Source organism: Taudactylus pleione, unplaced genomic scaffold (genome assembly GCF_031769625.1).
Source record: "Taudactylus pleione unplaced genomic scaffold, aTauple2 ptg000326l, whole genome shotgun sequence".
Lineage (NCBI taxonomy): Eukaryota > Metazoa > Chordata > Amphibia > Anura > Myobatrachidae > Taudactylus > Taudactylus pleione.
This window is the reverse complement of record NW_028284727.1, coordinates 978,991-988,446: the sequence shown is the minus strand read 5'-3', so window position 1 is coordinate 988,446 and position 9,456 is coordinate 978,991. Positions and strand designations below refer to the sequence as shown.

General features: G+C 44.2%; 1 long non-coding RNA gene across 1 annotated transcript; it reads left to right on the top strand.

Annotated features, from left to right (window-relative positions):
* Positions 1-8,506: 8,506 nt before the first annotated feature.
* On the top strand, positions 8,507-8,990 carry LOC148509437 (uncharacterized). The gene is made up of 3 exons (XR_015869429.1): positions 8,507-8,590; positions 8,681-8,721; positions 8,938-8,990. It is a non-coding gene; the product is annotated as an uncharacterized LOC148509437 (long non-coding RNA).
* Positions 8,991-9,456: the final 466 nt, after the last annotated feature.

The window sequence follows — 9,456 nt, the reverse complement described above, 5'->3', positions numbered from 1 at the left end:
CAACCTTTTTCAACATGAGGCACACTATGCAAGATTTCAAAATTGGCAAGGCACACCATCCGGCGATGTGGCATGAGCGACCCATGAAAAACCACACAACATTGGCCTCCACAGGAATAAAACACACAACATTGGCCTCCACAGGAATAAAACACACAACATTGGCCTCCACAGGAATAAAACACACAACATTGGCCTCCACAGGAATAAAACACACAACATTGGCACCCACAGGAATTAAACACACAACATTGGCCTCCACAGGAATAAAACACACAACATTGGGACCCACAGGAATAAACCACACAACATTGGCCTCCACAGGAATAAAACACACAACATTGGCCTCCACAGGAATAAAACACACAACATTGGCACCCACAGGAATAAAACACACAACATTGGCCTCCACAGGAATAAAACACACAACATTGGCCCCCACAGGAATAAAACACACAACATTGGCCTCCACAGGAATAAAACACACAACATTGGCACCCACAGGAATAAAACACACAACATTGGGACCCACAGGAATAAAACACACAACATTGGGACCCATAGGAATAAAACACACAACATTGGCCTCCACAGGAATAAAACACACAACATTGGGACCCACAGGAATAATACACACAACATTGGCACCCATAGGAATAAAACACACAACATTGGCCTCCACAGGAATAAAACACACAACATTGGCACCCACAGGAATAAAACACACAACATTGGGACCCACAGGAATAAAACATACAACATTGGCCCCCACAGGAATAAAACACACAACATTGGGACCCACAGGAATAAAACACACAACATTGGCACCCACAGGAATAAAACACACAACATTGGGACCCACAGGAATAAAACACACAACATTGGCCTCCACAGGAATAAAACACACAACATTGGCCTCCACAGGAATAAAACACACAACATTGGGACCCACAGGAATAAAACACACAACATTGGCACCCACAGGAATAAAGCACACAACATTGGCCTCCACAGGAATAATACACACAACATTGGCCCCCACAGGAATAAAACACACAACATTGGCCCCCACAGGAATAAAATACACAACATTGGGACCCACAGGAATAAAACACACTACATTGGCCTCCACAGGAATAAAACACACAACATTGGCACCCACAGGAATAAAATACACAACATTGGCCTCCGCAGGAATAAAACACACAACATTGGCACCCACAGGAATAAAACACACAACATTGGAACCCACAGGAATAAAACACACAACATTGGGACCCACAGGAATAAAACACACAACATTGGCCCCCACAGGAATAAAACACACAACATTGGGACCCACAGGAATAAAACACACAACATTGGCCCCCACAGGAATAAAACACACAACATTGGGACCCACAGGAATAAAAACACACAACATTGGCAGCCACAGGAATAAAAGGCACATACCTTGGCCCCCAAAGAAAAACTAACATTGGCCCCCACAGAAAAAAATAACATTGGCCCTCACAGAAAAAAATAACATTGGCCCCCACAGAAAGAAATAACATTGGCCCTCACAGAAAAAAATAACATTGGCCCCGACAGGAATAAAATGCATTCATTGGCCCCCACAGAAACAAAAAATAAAAACCCCACATTGCTCCTCTCAGGAAAAAACAATCAATAGGCCCCACAGAATAAATCTAAAGCACTTTCACACAAATAAAAGAAAACATTGTCTGACCTCACAGAAAATAGAATCCACATACCTGTGCAGAGCGGTCAGCAGCGTGAGAGCGTGCAAGCATGCAGACGGGCAGGAGAGCAGACTGTCTGTCCTGCGGAGTGGGCATGGTGGGCAGGTGAGTCAGTGGCTGGGCTGGCTTGCGGATCGGGTATGGCAGGCTGAAAATGCGGCATGCGTGACCTGTGATGTGACGCCGCCGCTTCCATGCAGGTCACAGCCGGGCACGCCTGAGTCTCCAGAGGAGCTCAGTGGCAGCGCTGCCCGGTTCACAGACCTGCAATGTGACTGGTGGCCCTGACCGCCGTTCCTGACGGCGCTGCGGCACACCTCACAACTGCCCATGGCACACTAGTGTGCCGCGGCACAGCGGTTGAAAACCGCTGGGTTAGGTGATCGCTTTGCAACAATGCTGGTCCTGGGTTCGAGCCCTGGAAAAGAATACATTTTTTTTGGCATTGTCGGCTCTGGACACTATAGTGAAACTAGTAGTGGGCTGTTTAAAAGGCATTACAAATGCAAAATTGTGGCACTGTTTCAGACTTTTACACTACGGAGATTTTCATGACTTCAGTAACTTGTACATACTGCTGTGTGTTTAAAGTGCAAAATTGCATCAATGTCGGCGCTGTCCCAGACTAGGACACTATAGTGATTTCTCATGACTTCAGTAACTGGTAGTGGGCTCTGTTTGAGAGAAAGGTCTCTGTATTACAAACTGATTGTGCGTGGGTGAAGAGAGCCAGGATTTGCCTACTTTATTGGTACATGCTGTTTCTAGAAGATGTTCCCCTTTGCAATTATTACTTGATGACAGGTGCCCTACCGGGGGAGCTCCATTGGTCACACAGGCTCATAAACTGTGGAAACAGGCCCGTGCTTTAGTGGGGGCAAAAGGTATTTGTCCTGATTTATCTTTATGGCATTATTCTGCTCTTGGAGAGCTGGCCCTATTAGATTGTAGCTCTTTGTGGTCCAGGAGGGGGTTTCTCTCCCTCGGACAGTTATATAGTGATGGGGTCTTAAAAACTTTTGACACTGTTAGGACTGAATTTGGGGTCCTGAATTCTATGTTTTTCCGCTACTTACAGCTTCGACATGCCTTATCTGTCCAATTTTCCTCTAGCCCTCCGCAACTTACTCCTGATCCAGTTAGGGCTGTGCTGCAAGCGACTAGTGGTAAGAGATTGATTTCTCGACTTTATTCCTACCTCCTAACCATTAATTCTGAAGACACCCTAGCACCACTTAGACTTAAATGGGTGGATGATTTGGGTCCATTTGATGATGATGAGTGGTCTCTAATGTTGAATAGTCATGTGACTGCCACCTCTGCAGTGCGATTTCAATTTTTTTTATTACACAGGGTGTATCTTACCCCCATATTATTGAATAGATTTGGATCTGGAGCTTCAGATAAGTGTCCTAAATGCTCTACTCCCCAGTGCTCATTTTGGCATCTCCTCTGGGAGTGCTCTGTTGTCCAGGTGTTTTGGTACCAAGTCACTAACTGTGTCACCAACACGGAACGTGGTATCCCCATTTTGTCCCCTAAAATGTGTATTTTTGGATTGGGTCTTGAGGACAGGGCTAATCGTTTGACGGTCCAGTATGTGATTAATTAAATGACTCTGGCAAAGGTTTGTATTGCCCGTACGTGGATGGCATCTAGGGGCCCTACTTTTGCTGAATAGTGTGGGTTGATGAATGAAGTGGTGGGGCATGAACGTTTTTTATATACTAAGCGTAACTGTATTCTCAAATATTAGCGTATTTGGGGCCCATGGATCTCATCTTCCCATTATGTTACTGGAGGTGGGGGGATTTCAGATGCTGATGGGTTAGCGACTAGCGAGACAGCACAATAATGTCTTGATATTCTGAGTTTTTTGTTTATGACTTTTCTACTACATTGAATAGCTGAGATTTCTTCTGTGCAGATATTTTGTTCTGTATTACTTATATATCGTATTTGACTGTGCATTGGGATTAATGAGACTATATGTAAATGGCTGTTTATTGTGTGTTTTTTTTATTTTTATTATTATTTATTTTTTGGGTTTTTAAAAAAAAAAAAACAGATTGTGCGTTTAAAGTGCAAACTTGGATCAATGTCAGCGCTGTGGTGGCTGTCAGCTCTGAGGGGTTACAAATGGGATTTCTGGTGCATGCCCAATAGATGTGTTGAAATGGGATTTCTGGCACATGCCCAGTGGAGGGGTTGCAATGGGATTTCTGGCGCATGCCCAGTGGAGCCAAGCCATATGCCATGTAGCGCTATGCCATGGCGTATATGGAAGATCACAGCACTGCACATGTCCAGTGGGTCGGGAGTCAAACACAGCGAAAGTGGGATGTCTGTATTACAGCACATACTGATTGTGCATTTAAAGTGCAAACTTGTATCAATGTTGGCCCTGTTCAAGACCAGGACACTATAGTGATTTCTTATGACTTCAGTAACTGGTAGTGGGCTCTGTTTGAGAGAGAGGTGTCTGTATTACAAACTGATTGTGCATTTAAAGTGCAAACTTGCATGACAGTGCTGTTGTGGCTGTCAGCTCTGAGGGGTTACAAATGGCCAGTGGAGCTGCTCCATAGCTGTGGCATAAGGAGGCTCATACAGTAGTAATGCGCATGCCCAGTGAGTTGGGAGTCACACACAGTGTATCAGGTCCCTTCCCCCAAAGCAAACAAGAGACTTGCATTACCATAATAAAGGACGCTCTGATAGCCATTTACTGTAAGCAGTCAGTTCTGCCCTTGTATCCTGAAAAGGCTATGAATGGTGACCATTGCCAAGGACACCATCCCCCATCTATGTGCTGCTATGAATGAGTCTGTACTGTATATAAAAAACTGACTGTGTGGTTGAAGTTGCACACTTGCGCCACTTTCAGCGCTGTCCCAGACTTGGACACTATAGTGATTTCATGACTTCAGAAACTGGTAGTGAGTGGGCTCTGTTTGAGAGAGAGGACTCTGTATTACAAACTGATTGTGCGTTTAAAGCACAAACTTGAGTCAATGTCGGCGCTGTGGTGGCTGTCTTTTCCGAGGGATTACAATGGGATCTCTGGTACATGCCCAGTAGAGCTGATCCGTAGCTGTGGCGTAAGGAGGCTCATATAGTAGTAATGCGCATGCCCAGTGGGTCGGGAGTCACACACAGTGTATCAGGTCCCTTCCCCCAAAGCAAGCAAGAGCCTCTCATTACCATAATAAAGGATGCTCTGTTAATCCATTTACTGTAAGCAGTCAGCTCAAGGTCTGGCCTTACCTGTATAGTACGTCGCTGCATTTTGTACAATACAAACAATACGATGTCTAGTGCATTGTGGTTTCATGTAAAATACAGCTGGGTGGCATAGAGTAGCATACAGTAGAAATGGCAGGTGGTTTGAAGTTGAGGAGACTCTACTGTAATGGAGTAAACTTACTGAATAATATTGAACTTCAATTGCTTGATATTTATGCAATGCTGTGTGTGCGTTGATACATGTATGTGTTGGTATAAATGACAGAGGGCCTGATTCAGAGCCGGACGCTATTTGCGCTCACTCGTTCAAAAAAAGGGGCCGGCTATTTAAATTGAGCGCTCGCTCTTTGCGGTCTGTTGACGCCTCTAATTCTGAGCGAGCGAACGAAATATGCACTCACTATTTTGTAAAGATGCCCCCTGGCCGCTCGCATCCTACGTCATCTCCGCTATTTATTTGATTAATCGAGTACATCGAAAGGCGTCTGAACTGCTCGCAGTGCTTGTGGTAGGATTTTCCTACCGCAATCATGCGAACAGTTCAGGCTAAGAGACAAGCAAGTGACGTGGTCGATGATGCTGCTTTGTTAATTATGCACACCCTTAAAACACCCGTTTTGACCGTTTGGCACGCCTGCGTTCGGATCTTCACTCCCCGTTTTCAAGCACCTTCCCCTGTTACCACCCACAAACGCCTCATCCTGTCACTCAAATTAGCAGGCACTCGCTATTTTGCGAGCGCTCGATTTCCGACCGCAATGACTGGTTGGCGCATGCACATTACGACCCATATGCATGCGCAGTTGTGCAAACATCGCTCGGAGCGAATGAGCGGCCGCTTACGAGCAGCTCTGAATCAGGCCCAGAATTCACACACCACCAAGTGGTTTCTGTGTAATCCTTTTGTGAAGATTTAATCTAAAATAAACATAATAAAAAAATAAAAAATTGTAGCCTTCCAAGCTTAGAACCCGGGATGCCCACACTTCATTGCGTTCTCCTAACCACTATATCACAGACGCCTGCCATAACGAGTGACGCACCTGTGTGTAATGAATGAGAATTGTGCATCGTACTGTACGTGTGTATTGTGTTTAAGATGGCGATGAGAAGAAATAGGAGGTTTTCTCCGGGTTAGCTCTTACTCTTGGTGAAGTGGACAGACCAACCATTCTCCACCAACCAAGAGAAAGAGCTCGTATATAGGAGAGCGTGCAGGGCGATATTCCACAAATATGGGTGCCGCCAGACCATCCAGGCCCTCCAAATGCAGTGGTCCAATTTATTGCGGAGGGCTGCACCTCAGCTCCAGCGGATCAGGAGGCGCCTCCTATGTAGTAAGTACAGTATTGCTGTACAATTACATGAATTACAGTATACAGTGCAATAACAAATACAATGCACTACTTTGACATACAGTACACTGCACTGTAGGGTGTTGGATATCTGACAATGACTGACAGTTGTTACCACACACACATGACGGGCAGAGATTTGATTGACAAGGTCATTAAATCTACATGGACTAAAGGGAAACACACTATTGGTCAACATGGCTTATTTGTACAGCAAAACTACAGTAACACAAGGCAAGTTGACCCACCATGATGATCATGAGTCATGAGTCACAGTCAACCATTTTTCCTGGTCGACCTAATGCCTGTCGACCAACTCTATGTCGACATACAGTATACACTGTTTATCTGTGCTGGCCAATCAGCTCCCAACTGTCATTTTTCAAACACAGCCTGCAGTTGGGAGCTGATTGGCTGGCACCTTATCACTTTCTTATCACTTTTCACTCTGTCTCCTAACACAGCTTAGTAAATAGACCCCTAAACATTTTTAAACCCCAGGGTGTGCCTATAGCATCCAAAGTATGCAAAGGGCAGCAATTCTGGCTGCAGGGTGCGGATCCTGGCACCCTTCAAGGCAAAAGCACAGCTCGTGGGGTGGCGACAGTGCCATCCCACAGAGCCTCTGTGTGAGGTGGCACCACTTGGGCATACAGTACCTTCTGGAGTTATGTAGTATATACTGTACTGTATATTTTTTTTACCATACTGTACCATGTTGGGCTCAATACCAGCTTCACAGACTATAGTAGTTTTTGTACTACAGTATACTGTTGTTATTTCAGTGGAGACTTGTCATACAGTAAAATTGTTGGTACAGTATACTGTACAGTAGTCCAATTTTTTACATGGCAAAATTACATGTTTTTTTGTGTGTTTTTTTTAAGGGCGTCAGCCCTCCCAGCCCGGGCCTAGTGACCTTGCCAGGCCACGTAAGTACAGTAGTGTACACTACAGTACATTGTCTTATATCTCTTTATGTCATTTTCTCTCTCTCTCTCTCTCTCTCTCTCTCTCTCTCTCTCTCTCTCTCTCCTGTACACTAAAGACTCATCTCTAACCTCTTCTCCTTGCACACTAATTATTTCTGTCCTTTTGTTTTTTATTTCCATTACTGTATGTTTCGCTGACCTGTCTTAAGGGGCTTACTCACCAGATGATTTTCAAAAACGATAATATTATGGTTAAATGATATACTGTATTGCTCATATCGTCTTCTAGTGTGTATGCAGTAAATCACCAAGGATGCATGTGCGTGCTCTCCCGAGGCATCAACGATATCCTCAGTGGACTGTACATGCAGCCCAATCTAGGGATATTGTTAACCCTCCCACCCCCTCATCTTTCCTCGCTGCTGGCATCAGCAAGTGTGCATAGAGTACACTTGACAACGCCGGCACCGTGGCGAACAATATCGGCTCATACACACCTGGTGTAGTGCCCAAGGGCCATACTGTACAGTAAGTGCATACTGTCAGTACAGTGTAATAATACTGTAGTAATAGTACTGTCAGGCTGAATTTATTTAAATTTTTCCACATTGTTTTGAGGTTGAATTACATTTTTTTCCACAAAGTACCACAAATTGAAGGGCCTTAGCCCTCCCCACCCGGGCCCAGCCGCCTTGCCAGGCCATGTAAGTACAGTACTGTACATTACATTGTTTTCTATCTCTCTCCTTTATTTACTTTTCAGTGTCTCTCTCTCTCTCTCTCTCCTGTACTTCACATACGCATCTCCAACCTCTTCTCCTGTGTGTTTTTTTATTTTCCAGTACTGAATAGTATGCTTTGGTGACCTATCTTAAGGGGCTTACACGCTAGATGATTTGGATGAATGCTAACGATATCGTTCAATGATACATTATACAGTATTGTTCATATTGTCTAGTGTATATGCAGTAAATCACCAAGGATACATGCACGCGCTCCCCCGAGGCGTCAACCATATCCCCAGTGGGCTGTACATGTAGGCCAATCTAGGGATATTGTTAATGATGCCATGCTGGTGAATGCAGCATGGCCTACCCTCCAACTCACTCATCTTTGTGTTTGGTTTAGTGTACATGAGACATACTATACAGTAAGTGAATACTGTCAATAAAGTCTACTGTAATAATAGTAATACTGTCTGGTTGAATTTATTGACCTTTTTCCAGATTGTTTTGAGACAAAATTATTTTTTTTCCCAGAATTCCAGAAAACGAAGGGGTCCAGCACTACCCGGACCAGAAGTCAGAGGATAGTGGTAATGATTAGTGCTGTTAGGGAGATAGTACAGTAGTGTAGTTACTGTAATTTTTGGACTTGACAACATTTGTTTTTCTTTGACACACAGACTGCATCCTCATAGAGGTTGACAGCAGCCCTCCCCAAGCCGTAAGTACTGTAGTGTACAGCACATTGTTCTACCATTGTAGGTTTCTTTTCAGTGCGTCTCTCTCCCTCCTGTACTGTACCTTATTGAAAGCCTTGATATAACACTGTATAGAGTAGTCGATACAGTAGTTTCCATCATGTTCCCACCTTCAGACTTTCACACTTACAGTATCTTCAATGTATAGTAGAGCCAATGCAGTTTCTTTTTACCTTTAGAGGAAGAGCCAATGGACGAGGAGGAGGAGGCCAACGAATTGGGGGAGGAGGAGGACGAGCCGCCGATGCAAATTGAAGGTAAATACTGAACAGTAAATAATTCACCGTACATCACTGTATTACTGCAATGCAAATAGTTTTTCCAAAATGGAATAAGGTGCTTTTGACATACTGTACTCTAGCGAGATGCAGGCAGTACTGGAGTATCGGCAAGTACAGTACTGTATAGGCACATTTTTAAATCACCAATCACGTGATGTAAAAGGTCAAGCCAGGTTGTTTTACCACACAGCATACCGTACAGTATACAGTATCTTGCTACTTATTATATAAGCTCCTACTCTACAAATAACCGGTGATTGGCAGGGACAACAGTAGCGGAGAGGTACAGTAATTCTTATTGCTAGAGTCTTCTGAAGTTCTTACTAATTTTCCATTGTGTGTACTGTATTTAAATGGTGTTGGGATTTTGAAGATGGCATGATTTTCATGTGTCAGTACAGTATTTGTTACAATAGC